Genomic DNA, 19,840 nt, shown 5'->3' on the forward strand with positions numbered 1-19,840 from the left:
TTAAATGATTTTGTAATGTTTTAAAAAAATGCATAACAGTGCTCAAAGTGCTGACACATAGTTCAACTGTCTGAAAACAAGTGCAGATTTTTTTGAACATAAAATTTTATTTCAAGGGACATGAGTAACTCCATTCTAATAAGCAGTAATTTTTTATATTGAAACAAATATTTTCATGTTGATTGGCCAATTAACTATGCATATTCTTCATGTTATTGGCCAATTAACTGTAATATATTTAATGTTGATCATTTATTCATTCTTTCAACAAGAATTTATTGAATGTTAATTGTTTGCAAGGCACTAAATTAGCCATTAAATATTAGCACTGAATGAAGCAGAGAGTTCTCAACTAAGGTTCCAGCTCATTCCTTTTGAAAACCAAATGCTTTAGGTGTTTAATATTGACTTTCAACGGTGAGGATGGTGCTTTGGGGATATTGTCAAATAAAAAAATACACATTCTTTCTCCATTCTAGATACTTTTTTTTTTCTATTTGACAGGGACCATTTCATTAACTTTATTATTATATTATTTTTATTATTATTATACTTTAAGTTTTAGGGTACATGTGCACAATGTGCAGGTTAGTTACATATGTATACATGTGCCATGGTGGTGTGCTGCACCCATTAACTCGTCATTTAGCATTAGGTATATCTCCTAAAGCTATCCGTCCACCCTCCCCCCACCCCACAACAGTCCCCAGAGTGTGATGTTCCCCTTCCTGTGTCCATGTGTTCTCATTTTTCAATTCCCACCTATGAGTGAGAATACGCGGTATTTGGTTTTTTGTTCTTGCAATAGTTTACTGAGAATGATGATTTCCAATTTCATCTATGTCCCTACAAAGGACATGAACTCATCATTTTTTATGGCTGCATAGTATTCCATGGTGTATATTTGCCACATTTTCTTAATCCAGTCTATCATTGTTGGACATTTGGCTTGGTTCCAAGTTGCAACCTACTCATCTGACAAAGGGCTAATATTCAGAATCTACAATGAACTCAAACAAATTTACAAGAAAAAAACAACCCCATCAAAAAGTGGGTGAAGGACATGAACAGACACTTCTCAAAAGAAGACATTTATGCAGCCAAAAGACACGTGAAAAAATGCTCACCATCACTGGCCATCAGTGCAAATCAAAATGCAAATCAAAATGCAAATCAAAGTGCAAATCAAAGTGCAAATCAAAGTGCAAATCAAAATGCAAATCAAAACCACAATGAGATACCATCTCACACCATTTAGAATGGCAATCATTAAACAGTCAGGAAACAACAGGTGCTGGAGAGGATGTGGAGAAATAGGAACACTTTTATACTGTTGGTGGGACTGTAAACTAGTTCAACCCTTGTGGAAGTCAGTGTGGCGATTCCTCAGGGATCTAGAACTAGAAATACCATTTGACGCAGCCATCCCATTACTGGGTATATACCCAAAGGACTATAAATCACGCTGCTATAAAGACACATGCACACGTATGTTTATTGCGGCATTCTAGATACTTTTTTGACATATTAACAATGTAATCCAAGAAGCACTTGAGACATATCACAGCTTATTTCCAACCATGACTTGGAGCCAGATGGCCTTGCCAGTGACTATGTTCTCATGGAGCATATATACTCATTTGTTTACTTTTTTCATAAGTCGGTTTAAGGTTTCTCATGATTCTTATATATTTATTTTTATCTGATTGTTTTGCAAGTCTTTTATCTCCTCCTGTACCAATGTACAGTTTTCACAAATGCTTGAATCACTTTCTTGGTTTAGAACGGCTACTTTTGCAGAGGGCTTGACTGGAAGTGTATGTCTGTTTCTGTAGGTCTGTCTGTGTTTGTGTATGCACCATTTTTACTCAGACATGTTTGTTTTTTACGCAGAGAAATATAATAAAGTGGACTTTTGTGTGTGTGTATGTTTGAATTTGTTAATCAGACTTCATACTCTCAAATCAAGAGTGTCAGTGTAGCTTCTCAAAACAACGTCAATTCACATATCTTGGTGGCCATGTATATATTTAATCATTAAAAGTTCCAGTATCATTTTCTCTTGTTGATGGTGTCAGCAAAAAATGTCAGAAACAAAAGTTGTCAGTCAGCTCCCATCCCTGTGGTCAGTAGAACCCCAGGCCCTAAAACTGTGGAAACCGAATGGCACCTGACACATTGAAATTCGAAAAACCCCCTTAATTATGTAGACCTCAAGATGACTTGTAGCATGGTCCTTGTCTCCTACATCAGAGATTTTTAATTGAAAATGAGAAAAGTATGAACAGAATAGCCTTTTTTCTTAGTGTTGACTCAGATTTCAAGCCAAATTAATATTTTCCTTAGTTGCTAGAACCATTTCTTGATGATATGTAGCTATGGCAATAAATCTAAGCTGTCTGGAGATGGATAATTTTTAAATTTATGTTTGAACACATCTCAGTTTTTTTTCTTATTAGGAAATATATCCTTTTGTGCATTGTAGAAGACCTACCTTATGTTGTGATATTGCAGTAAAGAGAGGAACTGAGAGTTAGAAGGTGAATAAAAGAGTTAATGTATGAATTTATACCTTTTGTCAATTTAATTCATCCAGGAAGGCAGTATGATAGGTATTACTGTATGAATTGCAAATTTTGGGACTATCTCTGGTTAAGGGCTATGTTTAATGAAAGAGTAAAGAACTCCAAGTTTTAAGGTAGTAGTTTCCTGGGAGAAAATAGATTTATGGCAAATGCTTACATGATGATGTAACTATGGTCTTAGGACAGTCACTCCAGCTATACTAGTCAGAGCCCTAACTCATGAAAAATAATGACGGACCTTTAGGAATTAAGAAAAAACATTAAATTACAATTGTTCTGAACAAGATTCAGTAGATATTAATTTTTTTATAAACAGTTGGAAAAATGTTTAATGTCAGATGTACATAAAGTAATATTTAGTATATGATATAGAGACCATATTAAATAATATATAACATATATGTATTAGATAATTCTGTAATGTTTAGTTAGTTTGAAAGTAGAAGGTCATAATGGGTGGGAATAACAATTCTTATTTTCACATGATATTTTTCAGGATAAATAGTAATATTACTATTGATAGGAAAATAATTTCATTATTTTACTCTTGCAGAATGTATGACCAGGGAATTCCCACTGAAGTCAGTTGGAACTGGTACAAAAGAAAGACAACTCTTTGATAGATTTTTCGTCCCTTGAGGTCATGCAAGGAGTGCTATCCATTCTTCACTTAAGTTGATTAGCTACAATGGAAAGAGAATATTTTCTCTCTGGAAAATTAGAAACTAATCTTTCTGTTGAAATTCTCAATTTTTCTCAGTGACACATAATTATGTTTTATTGCCAATTGTGAGGAACAGGACAGATTAGCAATTAAAAGAGTAGAAGTTGCCAGGCCGGTGACTCACGCCTGTAATCCTAGCACTTTGGGAGGCCAAGGAGGGTGGATCACCTGAGGTCAGGAGACCAGCCTGGCCAACACGGCGAAACCCCGTCTCTGCTAAAAATACAAAAATTAGCTGGGTGTGGTGGCGGGTGCCTAAAATCCCAGTTATTAGGGAGGCTGAGACAGGAGAATTGCTTGAACCCAGAAGGCAGCAGTTGCAGTGAGCTGAGATCGCACCGCCGCACTCCAGCCTGTGCTACGGGAGCGAGACTCCATCTCAAAAAAAAAAAAAAAAAAAAAGGTAGAAGTATTTAAATGGTTAACAATGCCAGTGTCGTTACTGGAAAAGCAAATAAGACATGTTCCTCTGAAGAAAAATATTTTTAGGCCGGGCGCAATGGCTGACGCCTGTAATCCAAGCACTTTGGGAGGCTGAGGCAGGCGGATCACCTGAGGTCAGGAATTTGAGACCATCCTGGCCAATGTGGCGAAACCCCGTCTCTACTAAAAATACAAAAATTAACCGGGTGTGGTGGTGGGTGCCTGTAGTCCCAGCTACTCGGGAGGCTGAGGCAGACAGAATTGCTTGAACCTGGGAGGTGGTGGAGGTTACAGACAGCCGAGATTGAGCCACTGCATGCCTGCCTGGATGACAGAGCAAGACTCCATCTCAAAAAGAAAATAATTAATAATAATATCTTGGGTTCATTAATGAAACTTTTTTTTGCACATAGTTTAAATCATTTATGACAATTTAAAAATTGTTGATATTTACTGGAAAATGAATTGGATTATTTGGAAGTTTCTTGGTCTAAAGGCTACTCATGACCAAAATTTACCCGTGACCTAGTTACTTATATGGGTCCCAGGCATAAAAATTTTGTACATTGAATTTTTTTTCTTGTTAAACAAAGGATATCTTAAAAGTTAAGATAAAAAAATGTGGCTAGAAGGTCTAAGTTCTCCAAACAAGAAATTTTGACACAGTATCAGGGGAGCATACTGAGGATAAACATAGAGTTACTACATATTTTTAGTCATATTTTAGCAACTGCATTTTATATAAAAACAATCATATGTTATCATAACTTTTTTAAAGAAAAACTCTACATTTCTGAAGACATAGCTTATTATAAAGTTTCTACTTCCTTTTGAAATTGAGCATTTCTATTATACAGGATATTTTCAGTGATGAACTAAAATTATAGTTCTTCAATGGCTCTTATTATTGTAATATTTTTCTCAGTTCCACACTGATATTATCTATGTTCTTGTCGAAGGGCAAGTTTTTCTAAAAGTCTCGAAGTTGCATTTACTAATATTAGTAAAGTTTCTAGTCATTATAAACCATGTGATTAAATAAGACCCAAATCACTCTTATAATGTAAGATTCCACAGAAATGTCCAAGATTGTTGGTCAGAATTTTATGTTAGCATTAATGTATAAAATTCTTAATTATATAAGTCCATCTCAGAGATACCCTTGTTATAGTTGCATGCTTAAAATTTGAACCCGGCAATTCTATTGGCATTTCCTATGTCTCTTTTTATTTTGGATTAATTGCACATTTCGTATTCCTATTTTTCATTTCTTTGAAATGAAATGAACTATGTTGATAAAAAGATGCTACTTGAAATTTACTTTGATACCTTTAGATTTTAAACATTTTAACAAAATATAAAGCAATACTTTCAATTTACATTGTCATCTTTTGTTTATGAGTTTAGATTACATGGCATCTTGCCTTACAGTATCTCTGGGAGGAAGGAAACAAGCAAAATTATTTCCTTGAATTTATAGATGATGAAGACATCAAGACTCAGCCCATAAGTGCTACATATTTCCTGTGGTACTGAATTTTTCGATTCAGTTATTTTGTCTGCCTTTCTTCTGGTTTATGTGCCAGACATGGAAGTACATCAATGTATTTGTAGAACTAAGCAAACCAATATGAACTGAAATATAGGTGGTCTGGAAAGCAACCTCGGGCGTTTGCAGTTATGTCACTACTGGCAGGTGGGAATGCCTATATATGAGCAATTCTTGGATAAACTCAAAAGACAGTGAGTTTCAGAGTGGGATTGGCATGGGACAGTTCTAATTAATAATTGTAAAGTGAAATAAACATGTTTTGGGATAAATTCCAGGAGACTGTCACAAAATATGTGAACAGGAAGAATCAGATCAATGTCACTGGATGCTAGTAGAATGTAATGCTATATATAAAAAAGATAACTCAGGTGAGGGGGGTGAGGGATAAAAGACTACACGCTGGGAACAGTGTACACTGCTCAAGTGATGGGTGCACCAAAATCTCAGAAATCACCAATGAAGAATTTATTCATGTAACCAAACACCACCTCTTCCCCCAAAACGTATTGAATTACAAAAAACAAAGATAAACCCAAAGAAACTACATGTAAGTCAACTTTGAATTATCTACAATGATTATCTAGAAAAGTTGAAAAGGGTCCTTACAAATTGTTTGCTGATGTTATGATTTTAAAACAAAGGCCAGAAGGGAAAATGATGCTATCAAAGTTGCTTTGGGAAGACGAAAAATCTTTATGCCTCTTCCTTGCATCTAGATATGAAGAATGGTCAGAGACATTCTTGGGTATAGTAATGCCCGAGAGAACTGAACTAAAATTAGAGCTCTTCAGTTTGGAAATATTAGGTTTAAAAAGAGGGGTCATGATGGAAATACATAAAATAAGGAAAGATATATGGTGTAACAGTGGAAATTCTCACTACATTCAAAAAGAGTCCACATAGTGTGCAGAAAGCAAAGGTTATTTTAAAGATTCTTTAACATAAAAAATGTAAAGCATATTAAAGAAAATAGAATAAAAACCTGGGTTATTCAGACTTGGATTTAATGTTAGCCCCATAAGTAATTAATACCAATCGAAAGCAAACATAATCAGATACTTAATAGGACTGGCAGAAACTTTCACTTCTGTTCACTAGGTCAAATTCAATACAACTCAACCCATATATTAAGCATCTGCTTTTTGCCAGACCTTCTTCTCAGAACTGGGATACAGCCTTAGACAAAAGTCAATCCCCACTCTCAGGAGGAGAGAGAGAGAGGCAATAAACAATTGAATCACATTTTATAATGTTCGGTGAGATAGAGGACCATGAGGAAAAATAAAGCAGGCAAAGTTGGTAGAGTTGAAATAGTGTGCACACACATGCTATTTCATAAAGAGTGATGGGGAAGGTGAACTTTGATTGGAGACTTGAGAGAAAGGAATGAGCTTCCAGTACTGAGTCGAGTCTGCAGTACCTATGAGGTTAGTATTATAGGAAGCCAGAAGAGGACAGCAGAGAGCTGGGGAGCAGAAGAGGCACTGTCATACCTGTAGAACCTGCTGCTCTTGGAATCTGTTGGATTCCCACGACTATGGAAGCCTTCGGGAACAGAATTGTGGAAATAAACTATAGTGTGTGAGCCACAGAAGAGAGTTGCGGTAAGACATGGCCACGACATAATTTGTATATGCCTGGAGGAGAAAGGCCTGCAGAAAGGAAAGGTTAGGCAGGAAACTGAAACAGGTAAAATGAGGAAGCTGTCAGGGGATACAGATAACTTCAATCAGAATTATCCCTGTAGCCAAGGGCTTGATGAGACTCCATCTGTAGCTCATTAATGTGGTTTCCAGAACAGCAGTTTGGGGGTGTTTGAGGATGATATGAGTCACTTTGTTCCCTTCCATAATAGCAGAGTTGGGTTTGTGTTTTCTATGTCTTTCCACATTCTTGAATTAGAAAGATCAAGAGGCAGAGAAGTAGAACCAGTTTCATTGAAATGTTTCCCCCCTCCTCCCATCCTCCTTTCTTTCTGTTGGTTCCTGTAGCTTTGTGGCTTTGTTTAAAGATTAAGAAATAACGGAGGAAAAGCCATATTCCTCCTTGTTACCTGTAACAAATCTAAGTTGAGGTTATTGGCATTAATCCCTGCCTGCCCCTAGTCCCTGAATGTTAAGGTAAAGCAACAAAAGTTTTATCTAGAGTCTTAATAACAAAAAGAATGCTTTTTTAACTGTATCTTTATGCAGTTTTGGCTGTGGGAGTAGTAACCGTTGTTTTTCATTTGATCCCATGTCAAACATCATAGTATTTTGTTTCCTATTTTCTTATGTTCAGTTTATTATTACTTTTAGTTCAGAAAGTCTGTTTCGCTATATTTTATAAATCCTTTCAATGAACATGCTTTCTTTCCTCCTTGGTTATGCCTTTAATGACATGTTTTTGCCTCCTCTGATGCTTGAGTAACTGGAATCAGAAGCTGCATAAGACAGCTCTACCATAATCACTTTGAGTTCAATAAGGAAGGGGACCTTTACAGGCAACTTTTTTCCTGTTTTCTTAACGGGATTAAGAAGCTCAGCTCTTTAAATTCTTGCATATAACATTGACATTTCCAGGGTGTGTTTGGACCAGGGAGTTCAAAGAGAAGGAATAAAAAAGAAAAGCCAATATGACTTTGTTTTTTACCTTGCTGGAGGAACTGTTTGTGCAAATCGCTTGTAAGCTTATTGACCTGAATCTTTGACTCCTTGTTTTCTCTGGATTTGGCTGGAGTGGAGACACTGATGGAGCACTGATAGGGCTGATTGAACAGCCCCCAGCTTTGCTTGGCAGGAACCTCCCTTCCCTTCTCCGCCACCTCCTCCTCCCTCCACATGACATTATTGTTCCTTGGCAGAGTCTCTGTTTTCCTGGATTCAGTACTTCTTCTTTTTCTTGAAATTTATTTTAAAATCATTAGTTTTTCTTAGGTAAATCATATAGCCATGCAAAATGAGAAGTAATGCTTTTTAGAATGTAAAATTACCCACTAGCGTCCTATAGGCCGGGGCGGTGGCTCACACCTGTAATCCTAGCACTTTGGGAGGCTGAGGCTAGCAGATCAAGAGGTCAGGAGTTCGAGACCAGCCTGGTCAACATGGTGAAAGCCTATCTCTAAAAATACAAAAATTAGCCAGGTGCAGTGGTACACGCCTGTAGTCCCAGCTACTCTGGAGGCTGGGGCAGGAGAATTGCTTGAACACGGGAAGAGGAGGTTGCCATGAGCCGAGATCATGCCACTGCACTCCAGCCTGGGCAACACAGTGAGACTCCACCTGAAAACAAAAAAATAGTGTCCTATAAGTGCTTTTATCTCATGAGATTGAAAAAATATATACCTTATGACCTTGTGGCATCACTCTTTTATAGCCATCTTAAAAGTCCCAAAACATGGTTTTTGTTTGGAATGAGATTTTTTTTTAAAAAACCACAATTGTTGGAAAAATGGGAGAGCATGTGAAGGAACTCTGTTCTTATGAGAGTAAACATTTTCTTAGTTTTGATGGAATCGGAAGGTATACAAGTTTGCTTCATGACTCAGTGTTCCATGTAAGGGTCAGATAAAGCTTTGTCTACTTACCTCATCTCTCATTTCAGATGTATCATCATAACAATTGCAACCAAATTAAAGTGATTAATTTTATACAACGTTTGAAATGACCCATGGTCATTTATATAAGTAATATATGATAATATGTACTACTGTTTAGCATATGACAAACTAAATTCATTCTTTCTGTGAGCTGACCAACAGATCTCAACTGTGCAGTCTGCCAAAGATATTTTTGAGGCATATTAAACTTGATAAAAAGCTCTTAATCTTCGCACATAAATGTAGATTTTCTTATTAATATGTAAAATTTTTCACAATGTTTTTGTTATCATTTGAGAAGCAACAGGCAATATTAAAGTGTTTGCCCATCCATTACCTGATGGGATATCTTTATCTCTGGTAGGCCTAAACATAGACTGTGTAATGGGAAATGTAGAAAGCTGTGGTGCGATGAATTTAATTATAGTAATAAACTCAGCCACTTTTTGTTGTTCTTAAAAGGTCAAGTAAAAATAACTGAATGTGTTGCACCAATAAAGTAAATACTGATAAAGGATGCAGATTGCTGTTTCAGCTTCTTTTTTGTCATTCAGTGAGATTCCTGAGATTGGCATTAGGGCTATATGCCAATTATAATAATTTTAATAATGGTAATAACAACGTCCATTTGCTGACTGCTCCCGAAAGTCAGACATCTTCCTGTGTATGTATCATCTCTAATCAGCTTACTGTCCTACACGGTAGATGCTGTTTTTGCCTGTGACTTCCAGAGGCTCAGCAACTTGGCCAAAGTCAACAAAACTACTAAAGACTAACACAAAATTAAAACTTGCATTATTGGTGCTTAATAAAAATAGAGAACTAATTCTGCTTCCTGATGTCCACTATGATATAACTCTTGTAGAAAGAGGGAGAGGAAAACATCTGAAGAAGGTTAGATATATGAAGTATGAAGCTCACTTATTCAAGGTATTTTTAACTGGGCATTTTCTAATAAACACTTATTGTACATGACGTGTCAGTCAAAAATAAGGGTGCTTACAAAACCAAATAAACAAAAAGGCTAACGTAAATGAATTAGGGATGTTCTTAAAATATTTCTATCTTTTGGTACTTCTTTAAAGACTCTATCAATATAAACCATTTTGTAATAAGGGGAGTTGAGGTTTTGATATAATGTAAGGGGCTATATTGAAAGCATGTTAGTCTCATTATACTAACTGAAATTATATTACCTTGTTTTAAAAACATTCAATAAGCTACAGTTTCTCACTGCCTGTTTCTTATGATGTTGCTTTCAGGTAATTTAAAAGAGTGAGGACACACCAAAATGTGTGTATTTGGGCAGAAGCCAGTAATAAATGGCAGGAATGTTTACAAATTCATCAAAACTATTTGGATAAGAGCTTCAGGCTTGTAGAAATGTTTGCAAAGTGAACTCTTTAAAATAGTTTGACCTCAACACAAAATAAGACTAAATAAAAAATGAAGAAAGGAAGGAAGGAAGAGGGGAAAAGGGCATTGTTTGCAGGGAAAGCTCTGGGCACTGTGAAAACTTTTCACTTTTCTGAAGGAAATGCAGTACAACAGATGGTAAGAGTGGAAGTGAGATAAACATAGGAACTGGAAAAGTAAGCAATGCATTCTAACAGGTTCTGTATCAAAGATCTGGAGAAGTAGAAAGATTAGACAAGGAACGGTTCTGAAACCTGACAGTGGCTGTATCTTACCAAGTCTTAGCACATAGCAGAGATGGAAAGTGGAATTGCACAGACAGTAGGCTGTGATTATATTTTTCTGACAGAAAGGAAGGTCTCTTTCAGGATTATTTTTAATGATATAAATTTATCAAGCTGGAAATCTATCATACAGATATATAAAACACTTTGCTTACTATGTATTTAACAATGTGATTTGATGTAATTTCTATTGTTGCTATATGATTAGCTCAAGACACTGTATTTTAGGTCTTATGTAAACTGCAATTTTTTTCAATGCAAATTATGGCCCAGGCAAGTTAACCAATACTGAGAACCTATGTTACCTGTTTCTGGTAAGCATGGATATGTATGTGTGGCCGTATGTGATCATGCATGTATAGAGGCAGAAAGAGGACTACATAAAGAATTTTCTCATTTCTTAAAGATACAGTGACCTAAAAAAAAAAAAAAAAAAAAAGATACAGTGACCTAAGAAGGAGTGACCTAAGAAGGGAAAGAAAACGTGCACAAGTTAGACAAGGATATATATATATATGGAAATAGTGTCAAACTTGGGCTGATTAAGGAAACAATGCATTCACTCCCAAGCTTCCTTATGGTAATGTGCCTCATTCTAATGTGAAACCACTCACCAGCACACATCTGCCTCATTTAATCTGTGCATTCTGTACTCCTATATTCTGTATTGGTGGCTGACTCCTAAAGGGAATACCAAAATACAATAACCTTTAACGAGAAACAACAATTCTACAAAAATGCAAAGTGATATTAAAAAAAATGGACAAGGAAAGTAGCTTATATGCTAAGGAAAACCCAACTCAGATGTGTTTTATTTACAATATTGGCAGTTGTGTTGGGTGACTTTTAAGGTGCCCCTAAAAATATCAAATTATTAATAAAAGGAATATATATTAAAAATTATGTAGTATGCATCTTATTTTCACACTTAACATTGTCAAATGTATTAGATGTATTCATTCTCCTTTTTAGTTTATTTCACAATTGTTTAATTATTTTTCTAGCAAATGATAGACCTAGGACAGTTCAAAACAGTGTGGGACAATTGGATAATTCAAATAAATATTGGGTATTGCTTCAGAATTCTGAGGCTCGTTTGACAGGGGTTTCTGAACACCTGAGCACTGGGGCAGTACCGTTTATCTGAGAAAGATATTTCTGACCTTTACTATGGTTACTATGAGGTTAATGAAGCTTAAACTTCAAAACTCCTCACTTGGACAGACTCCTCCCAAGGCCCTGTACCTAATTTTTTAGGTGGGACTTTGAATTCTTTTTCTTAAGGAGGCCCCCTGAATTGTATAAGTTTTGGTCCCCACCAAGCCTGAATCAACCCCTTTTAGTACCTGTAAGTATTAGTGATCTTCAAAGGAGACAACCAGGATCAAGAATGTTAAGTTTGTTTTCAACTTCCTAATTTGTTGGAAAACCAAACAGATTCACAAAAAGAGTTTGTGTTTATATTAGATACCTGAATTCCAAATCTATTATCATTATAGGATAAGTTACCCTTTGCCTAAAGAGACCACAGATATTCATGAAAAGCCTGATTTTGAAAGTGCTATGCTAAAAAATGAAGAGAGAGGGAAAGAATTTCTACATTTCTGAAACTCTGGAAAATGCTGTGGGTATTATCTATGTTTTTCTGGTGTTATCACCAGCAGCCGAGAACCTGTTGCTGGCACTGAGGGAGGAGATGCTGTTGGAAGACCTTGTAGTAAAAATAGTCTGAATGCGTCTTGTGATAACTTATTTGGGACTATCTCTGGTGTTGGAAGCTAGATGTGCATCTGAGTTAGAAGGAGGCTGATGGGACCTAGAATACTCTTTTTTTTCCCAGAGATGTGGAAACTCTGTTAGGATTAGGTGCAGCTGTAACAATAGGTTCCCAGAAGTGGCCACAGGACTCTTTGGCTTGTATCCCATTGTCCACAACTTTTTTTTTTTTTTTTTTTTTTGAGATGGAGTCTCACAATGTCGCTCAGGCTGGAGTGCAATGGAGCGATCTCGGCTCAGTGCAACCTCTGTCTCACGAGTTCAAGCGATTCTCCTGCCTCGGCCTCCTGAGTAGCTGGGACTACAGGCGCCCCCCACCATGCCTGGATAATTTTTTTTTTGTATTTTTAGTAGAGACTGGGTTTCAGCATGTTAGTCAGGCTGGTCTCAAACTCCTGACCTCAGCTGACCCGCCCACCTTGACTTGCCAAAGTGCTGGGATTACAGGCATGAGCCACCATACCTGGCCCACAACTTATTTTTATGATGTGGTCCATGCTAAAAGAGAAGCCTCTGTTTTGTTGTCAAGTGGCCATATGCCCAACTCTAAATTATGTTACTATGGAGGGTTTTCAGATTATATAAAATGCATAGCTTTTATTTGCTTTGCTTGGTTATTAGAATAATTAATGAATGAAAGCATAATGGCAGTCAGTACATTGAACATTCCTGCATTAGCTAATCCAGCAAATATTTATTGAACACCTGCTATGTCAGACATGTGAGACATGCTGTGGATACAATGGTAAGTAAACACAGGGAAGGTCCTGGATGTCATAGAATTTACCTTATAGTGGGGAGGCAGACATTAATAAAATAATCACACAAATGGTTCAGGGTGGTTTGATCTAGTGGGGAAGGTCAGAGAAAATGTCTGTAAGAATATGACTCTTGGCCAAGCATGGTGGCTCACACCTGTAATCCCAGCACTTTGGGAGGCCAAGGTGGGAGGATTGCTTGAGCCCAGGAGTTTGACACCAGGTTGGCAACATAGGGAGACCTCATCTCTATAAAAAACAACAAACAGAAAACCTAGCGGGGCATGGTGGTGCATACCTGTGGCCCCAGCTACTTGGGAGGCTAAGATAGAAGAGTTGCTTGGGCCTGGGAGTTTGAGGCCACAGTGAGCCGTGATAGTACCATACCACTGTTCAGACTGGGTGACAGAGCAAGACTCTGTCTCAGAAGTAAAAAAAAAGAAAAGAAAAAGAATGTGACCCTTAAGCTGGAATAGAAGTTGGCGAGGCATTAACTCGGCAAAAAAGAAGTCATAGAGTTTCAGGTAGAGGGAACAGCATTTGAGCGACACCAGCCTGGTGAACATACAAGGAGAGCAATAGAGACGGGTGTGAGTTGGGCCAGAGAGACCAGGAAGGTCAATGATCATAAGGCTAAGGACAGGAAATAGTAGAGGCAAGGCATAAAGAGGAAGATAAATGTTCTGAAAGCTGAAATATGAAATTGCAAATCTGAGCTTTCCATAAGCCATAGTAGAGAGAGAAAATGGAAGAGGAAGATAATTCCAGTGATCAAGCAGGAGGAAAAAACAGGATTTGTCAGGAGAAAGAAATGTTAGTCCTTATTTGTGAGCTCTGAGAGTCATTCATCATTAGAGTGTTTGAACTAGTGTTATATAAAGGGCATTCAGATATGGAACGATGCCTTTGTTAGGCCTAGAATATGCTTTCTCTATTGGCTACTTCTCCAGCCTTAGCATTTTGAATGTGTAGCTTAAATAAAGTCCTATTTAATAATACAATGGAACACTTTGATAATGAGTGATTGCTTACAAATAATATTCTTAAATAAACACAGAGGCCGACAAACAGAAGGGATAGTGGTTTCTTGCTAGCAGAACAATAGAATTGTGATTGGGTTATAGTACAGAATATCCTCATTTAGAGACCATAAGGTGTTACTGTGTCTCTTCTTTGGAACAAGAAATGTCTTAGCTATTTAGAATCTTCCTCTGATGGGAATGATATTAGTTACAGTGAGACTTTTTGAAGGGAAGGTAGGGGAAGGGATAATAAAAATTATTTAAATATAAGCTTTGAAATATAAATTTTAGAAACATCATTTAAAATAGAATGTTGGACTGGGTGCAGTGGCTCATGCCTGTAATCTCAGCACTTTGGGAGGCTGCAGCAGGAGGATCACTTGAGGCCAGGAGTTTGAGACTAGCCTGGGCAATACAGTGAGACACTTATATCTACAAAACATAAAAATAATTAGGTGGGCATGGTGGCTTGGGCCTGTTGTTCTAGCTACTTGAGGCTGAGGCAGGAGGATTGCTTGAGCCCAGGAGTTCAAGGTTACAGTGAACTGATTGCATTGCTGCACTCCAGCTTTGGCAAGACTCTGACTCAAAAGAAAAAAAAAATAGAATGCCTTGAATGCCTTATTTTCCCACACTTGCTTATGTATCTCACCCTTTCATGTGCTCGTTGAGAGAAATAATGAAGAATAAAATTATCGAGAGATATACCGATTAAAAGTTGTCTTATTTTGTCTCATGTGGAAATTTCCCTTATGCATCAAATCTTCAGTGAACTTAAACTTTGAGAAAAACTCTTTTCACATGGAGGATAATATTGATAGCAGGGATAAATGTTCAGTACTGTGTTCAATAATTCAATGTTCTTTCTTCCTCAGTTATCAATACTTTAATTGTGACTTTTACATGATGTCGGTAAACATAAACATTCGTATTTTCAATATTTTCCCCTTACTAGCTATGATGAAGCACTACAAATGGCAGTAGTCATGCATTAACTATAGAAATTGAGGCTGGGCACGGTGGCTCACGCCTGTAATCTCAGCACTTTGGGAGGCCGAGGCGGGCGGATCATAAGGTCAGGAAATCGAGACCATCCTGGCTAACACGGTGAAACCCCATCTCTACTAAAAATACAAAAAATTAGCCGGGCATGGTGGCGGGAGCCTGTAGTCCCAGCTACTCAGGAGGCTGAGGCAGGAGAATGGCGTGAACCCGGGAGGCGGAGCTTGCAGTGAGCCGAGATCACGCCACTGCACTCCAGCCTGGGAGGCACAGCGAGACTCCATCTCAAAAAGAAAAAAGAAATTGAGTTTCTTCTCAACATGACAGTGTTAGCCCTGGGCCACTGTTATCAACTGTTTCAGGATTGTTTCCTCATCTGCGGTCCTCAAATGTATAGCCAAATAAATGTGGGTTCTAGTCTTTTGATTTGCTTAATCTTTCATATTAAGGAGTCTGAAGCTACTGTCAAAATAATAACATTTTGTCAGATAGGAAAGCCCCAAATAAGTTACAAAGAAGTCACATGCATTTTTAAAAAATAATTGTATATTGAATATAACTATCCAGAAGATGGGAAAACTCCACATTTTATTATACATAAGTAGTAAGTCAAAGGGACACCTGAGTTAGAAACCAGGATAGGAATCCACAAACATAATGAGTCTATTCTTTTCAAACAGTTGAAATTCTTAATTTTTTTTAAATTTTTTTTTAGGTATTGCCATAAAGGGAACAGCTGCATGTTTTTATTTTTGTTCCTGGAGATAAAATCGTGTCTATAATTTGTTAACATAGAGTTAATTTAACATGACATTTCTGTTTGGATAATCTATAACCAAACAATTGTTTTAAGTTACACAATATTGTGAGGCTATTAGGCAAAGCAAACACAAACTGAATCTTAAACTTTAATGTCCTCGCCCTTCAGTATGAGCTGCAGTTTTCTGTTTTTGACTGTTACAGTCCTTTAACCAAAGCTATCTTGTCTGATGATAAAACCATAAGTGTATGAAGCTCACACATTTTTCATCTCTTTTATGACCTTATCTTTCATGAGCTGCTTCTGTGAAGGTATCCTAACTATAGGAAGCACCTGGAAAACATATGTGATATCTATTCTCTGATAAGCAGTTGTGAACAAGAAAGTAGATCTGTCACTTCTGAACTGTTCATTGTTAAAAAATACTTTGATGATTTAGCTGATTGCAAAATACATTATAGGGATGACTAACAGCTACAGTAACACTCCTAGTCAAGAAAGTTCAATAGTTATATTGTACAAGAATTTCTATAAGAGGTTAATATTGATAGGAACTACATGGATTAAAAGAGCAAGGTTGAGAAGGGCTGTTTGCTTGCATGACTGCTTTCAAACACTGCTGCTATTCTGTGCTGAAAAAGTGACTGTCTCGGAATGTGGCAAATCTTTAATTTCTACAGAAGTATTTAACTTTCAGTGAAAAGGTGTTTGTTTGCGGTTTTTAAATTATTTTTGCCTGGCGAGTGGAGCCACTACTTTTACCACCTTACCAACAATACCTAAGATGGTATTTAAAGATTCTGTTTCATGTGTTTCAAAGACTATATTCAAGTGCATTTCCCCGAGCCATTTATGCTACGCATTATATTGCTCAATAACACCTTCAATTTCCTCCTGTAGGACTCTCATTGATTCTGAAACCTAGACTAAGAAAAATGGAAAGGCCCACAAAATACGTATGCTGTCTTTTAAAAGAGTAACAAAAGAGTTTAATCTTGCAACAGAAAACCATTAACTTCATAGCCATAATTTTAGAAATATTATAGATTTTGTTACTGCTTGACATTTATTCCATTTCATCATTTTATGAATTGGTCGCTGGATATATATAGTGGTTATCCCATTAAATATGTTTACGCTTTGCTGAAAATACACTGAAATTTCTATTTAAAAGTATATGAATAAAAAATTTAGAAAGTAAATGAATGGATGTCAAATGACTTCCTAGCTCTTTCTGTAATTCTCTTCTTGGCATCCTTTTTCTGTCTTCCTTTCCTCTTCCTACCAACACAGCTCGTGAAGCAGTATCTTGACAAACTTGTCATTATTATCTTGCTATTAATTATTCATTCCAGTTTTCCTAAGCTACTCTAGAGTACTGATTTCAAACATAGAATCAAAAATGGATAGAAGTAAAAAAAAATGTTGGTCAATAAAGTCAATTTCATTTAAACTAGGAAGAAGCTTGGGTTAATATGAAAATAAAATTATATTTATAACTTTTTCATGAGAATAAATATATTGGAAGGAAAGAAGCAAGTCTCTATTGTGAGAAAAAAATAGTTTCTTAAAAGTAATTCAAAGATTTCATATTTGATTAAATTATTTTAATCACTTATTTTTCATTAGTAAAAAGCATTAAAAAATGAATTATGTCAAAACATTACCATAAAAATAAGAACTAGTTTTCTGAGATAAAGTTAGAAGATGAAGGGTCTAAAAGTTGGAAAATTATGACATTTTATTTATTAAATAGAAAGAATGTGCTGAAAGCAATTAATTAGCAAATGTAATGATATTGTAGTAAGTTATGGTAAAAAGAATGAAACTAAAATCTAATTTTTTAAGTGCTCAGTGAGCAATGGTAATTGATTAACATTTGTATGTAGTTGATTTTTCTAAGTGCCAAGTAAAATAGTAAACCTTAGGGAAAAAATAGTGCTTATGAAGATCAAATCCGTTAAACATTTTATTTTAATATGCAAGCGGCTGGGCATGGTGGCTCACACCTGTAATCCCAGCACTTTGGGAGGCTGAAGCAGGCTGGTCACCTGAGGTCGGGAGTTCAAGACCAGCCTGACCAACATGCAGAAACCCCGTCTCTACTAAAAATACAAAATTGACCGGGCATGGTGGTGTGTGCCTGTGGTCTCAGCTACTTGGGAAGGCTGAAGCAGGAGAATCGCTTGAACCCTTGAGGCAGAGGTTGTGGTGAGCCAGGATTGAGCCATTGCACTCCAGCCTGGGCAACAAGAGCGAAACTCCGTCTCCAAAAAAAAAAAAAAAAATTATGCAACCATAATGAAGAAATGGGACTTAAACATGATAAGGAGAAAGCAGCTGTCAGATCACATCCTGCTGTCTCTGTTGCTTGCCATGTAGTCAACTTCATGGTAATGTCCTAATAAGTTAGGGGCATGGTCTTTGGAGTCAGACTAACTTGACATCAAATCCTGGTTCTGCCACTTACTAGTAATGTGCCTGGGCATCTTTCCACATCTCTCCCCCTTGGTTCATTTTTCTGAACTATAGGAATATTAATACATGGCAGAGCTGTTGATGTGATGTTTATAAAACATTTAGCAATATACGAAGTGCTGAGTAGTGCTTAAGAGATGATAGCCATGTTTAGATTTAATATAGAATCTGGTCTTGATGACATGATCTATACCTTATTCATCTCTACGATTTCAGTGTTTTGCATATAGCAGATATTGAAATGAATATGAATTAAATTCGGATCCATTCTGTTTTCTACATCCAAATTTATCATTTCGTATGAGATTATTTTGTTTTAATCATCTTTCCTTTTTTATTTGCATTCTTTCTTTAAGAAAAGATTAAATAATTAGAAAGTTTAAACTATTCTTTCCTCTCCAGATTTTTTTATTAATGTGATATGTATTGCATACCCCTTACTTAGTTTTACAAGTAGCTTAAAATATGTGCAAAATGTAATTTATTTTGAGCTGTTAAATGTGTATACTTAACTACTTTTGTAGTGCTTCTTTAAATATTCGACAATACTTATTTTCAGTATCTCCAATTATTTGTAATGAATGAAACAAATTGGAGCAAATCATCCAATGAATCTAGGTTATCAATATTCAGTATTGCTACCAGGTTGAAATCTAAGTTCTACAGTTCTGATTTGGCAGTTAAGTGACATTTAATGAAAGTTTTTTAATCATATGAAACTACTAGTTCAATCAACCCCTTAATAGGTTGAATTACAATATTTTCATCTTGCCATTTTCTTTTTCTGTCAGATACTGGATGAGAATGATCAGGGGTAAATTTGGCATATACTGAATGAAGGAAAGGACTTCACTCGGTCAGCCATTAGACAGTTGAAGTACTTTTTAGCATCTTAAAACGTCTTCTGGATTATACTCTTACATCATTGAGTTATCTAGTTTCACCACCTTCAAGCTGCCGTGTTTCCTGCCCAATAACTTAATTACCATAATCTTTTTCCTATGGGACTCTTTGGGAAGGTGGCTGCCATTTTTAATGTTAAAAATTGTTTCTGGCCGGGAGTGGTGGCTCACGCCTGTAATCCCAGCACTTTGAGAGGCCCAGGTGAGTGGATCATCAGAGGTCAGGAGTTCGTGACCAGCCTGGCTAACATAGTGAAACCCCATCTCTACTAAAAATACAAAAATTAGATGGGCATGGTGGTGCGCATCTGTAATCCCAGCTACTCAGGAGGCTGCGGCAGGACAATTGCTTGAACCCAGGAAGTGGAGGTTGCAGTGAGCCAAGATCGTGCTACTGCACTCCAGCCTGGCAGGGCGAGACTCTGTCTCCAAAAAAATAATAATAATAATTAAAATAAAAAGTTGTTTCTAGTCATGTAGCATCAGAATATTAAACTTACAGAGTTCAGTTTCATGTCTTCAAATTTTCAGACATTTATTGGTTTCTTCCTCCAAGAAACTTCTGTGGCATCAAGTCTGGG

General features: G+C 36.6%; 1 protein-coding gene across 6 annotated transcripts in view; it reads left to right on the top strand.

The window, feature by feature from the left end:
- Nucleotides 1-19,840, top strand: part of ZFPM2 (zinc finger protein, FOG family member 2) — a 486,429-nt gene that overhangs the window by 98,281 nt on the left and 368,308 nt on the right. The gene's annotated exons all lie outside the window — the stretch shown is intronic.

The sequence above is a fragment of the Pongo abelii genome, chromosome 7 (genome assembly GCF_028885655.2).
Source record: "Pongo abelii isolate AG06213 chromosome 7, NHGRI_mPonAbe1-v2.0_pri, whole genome shotgun sequence".
In the NCBI taxonomy this organism is placed as follows: Eukaryota; Metazoa; Chordata; class Mammalia; order Primates; family Hominidae; genus Pongo; species Pongo abelii.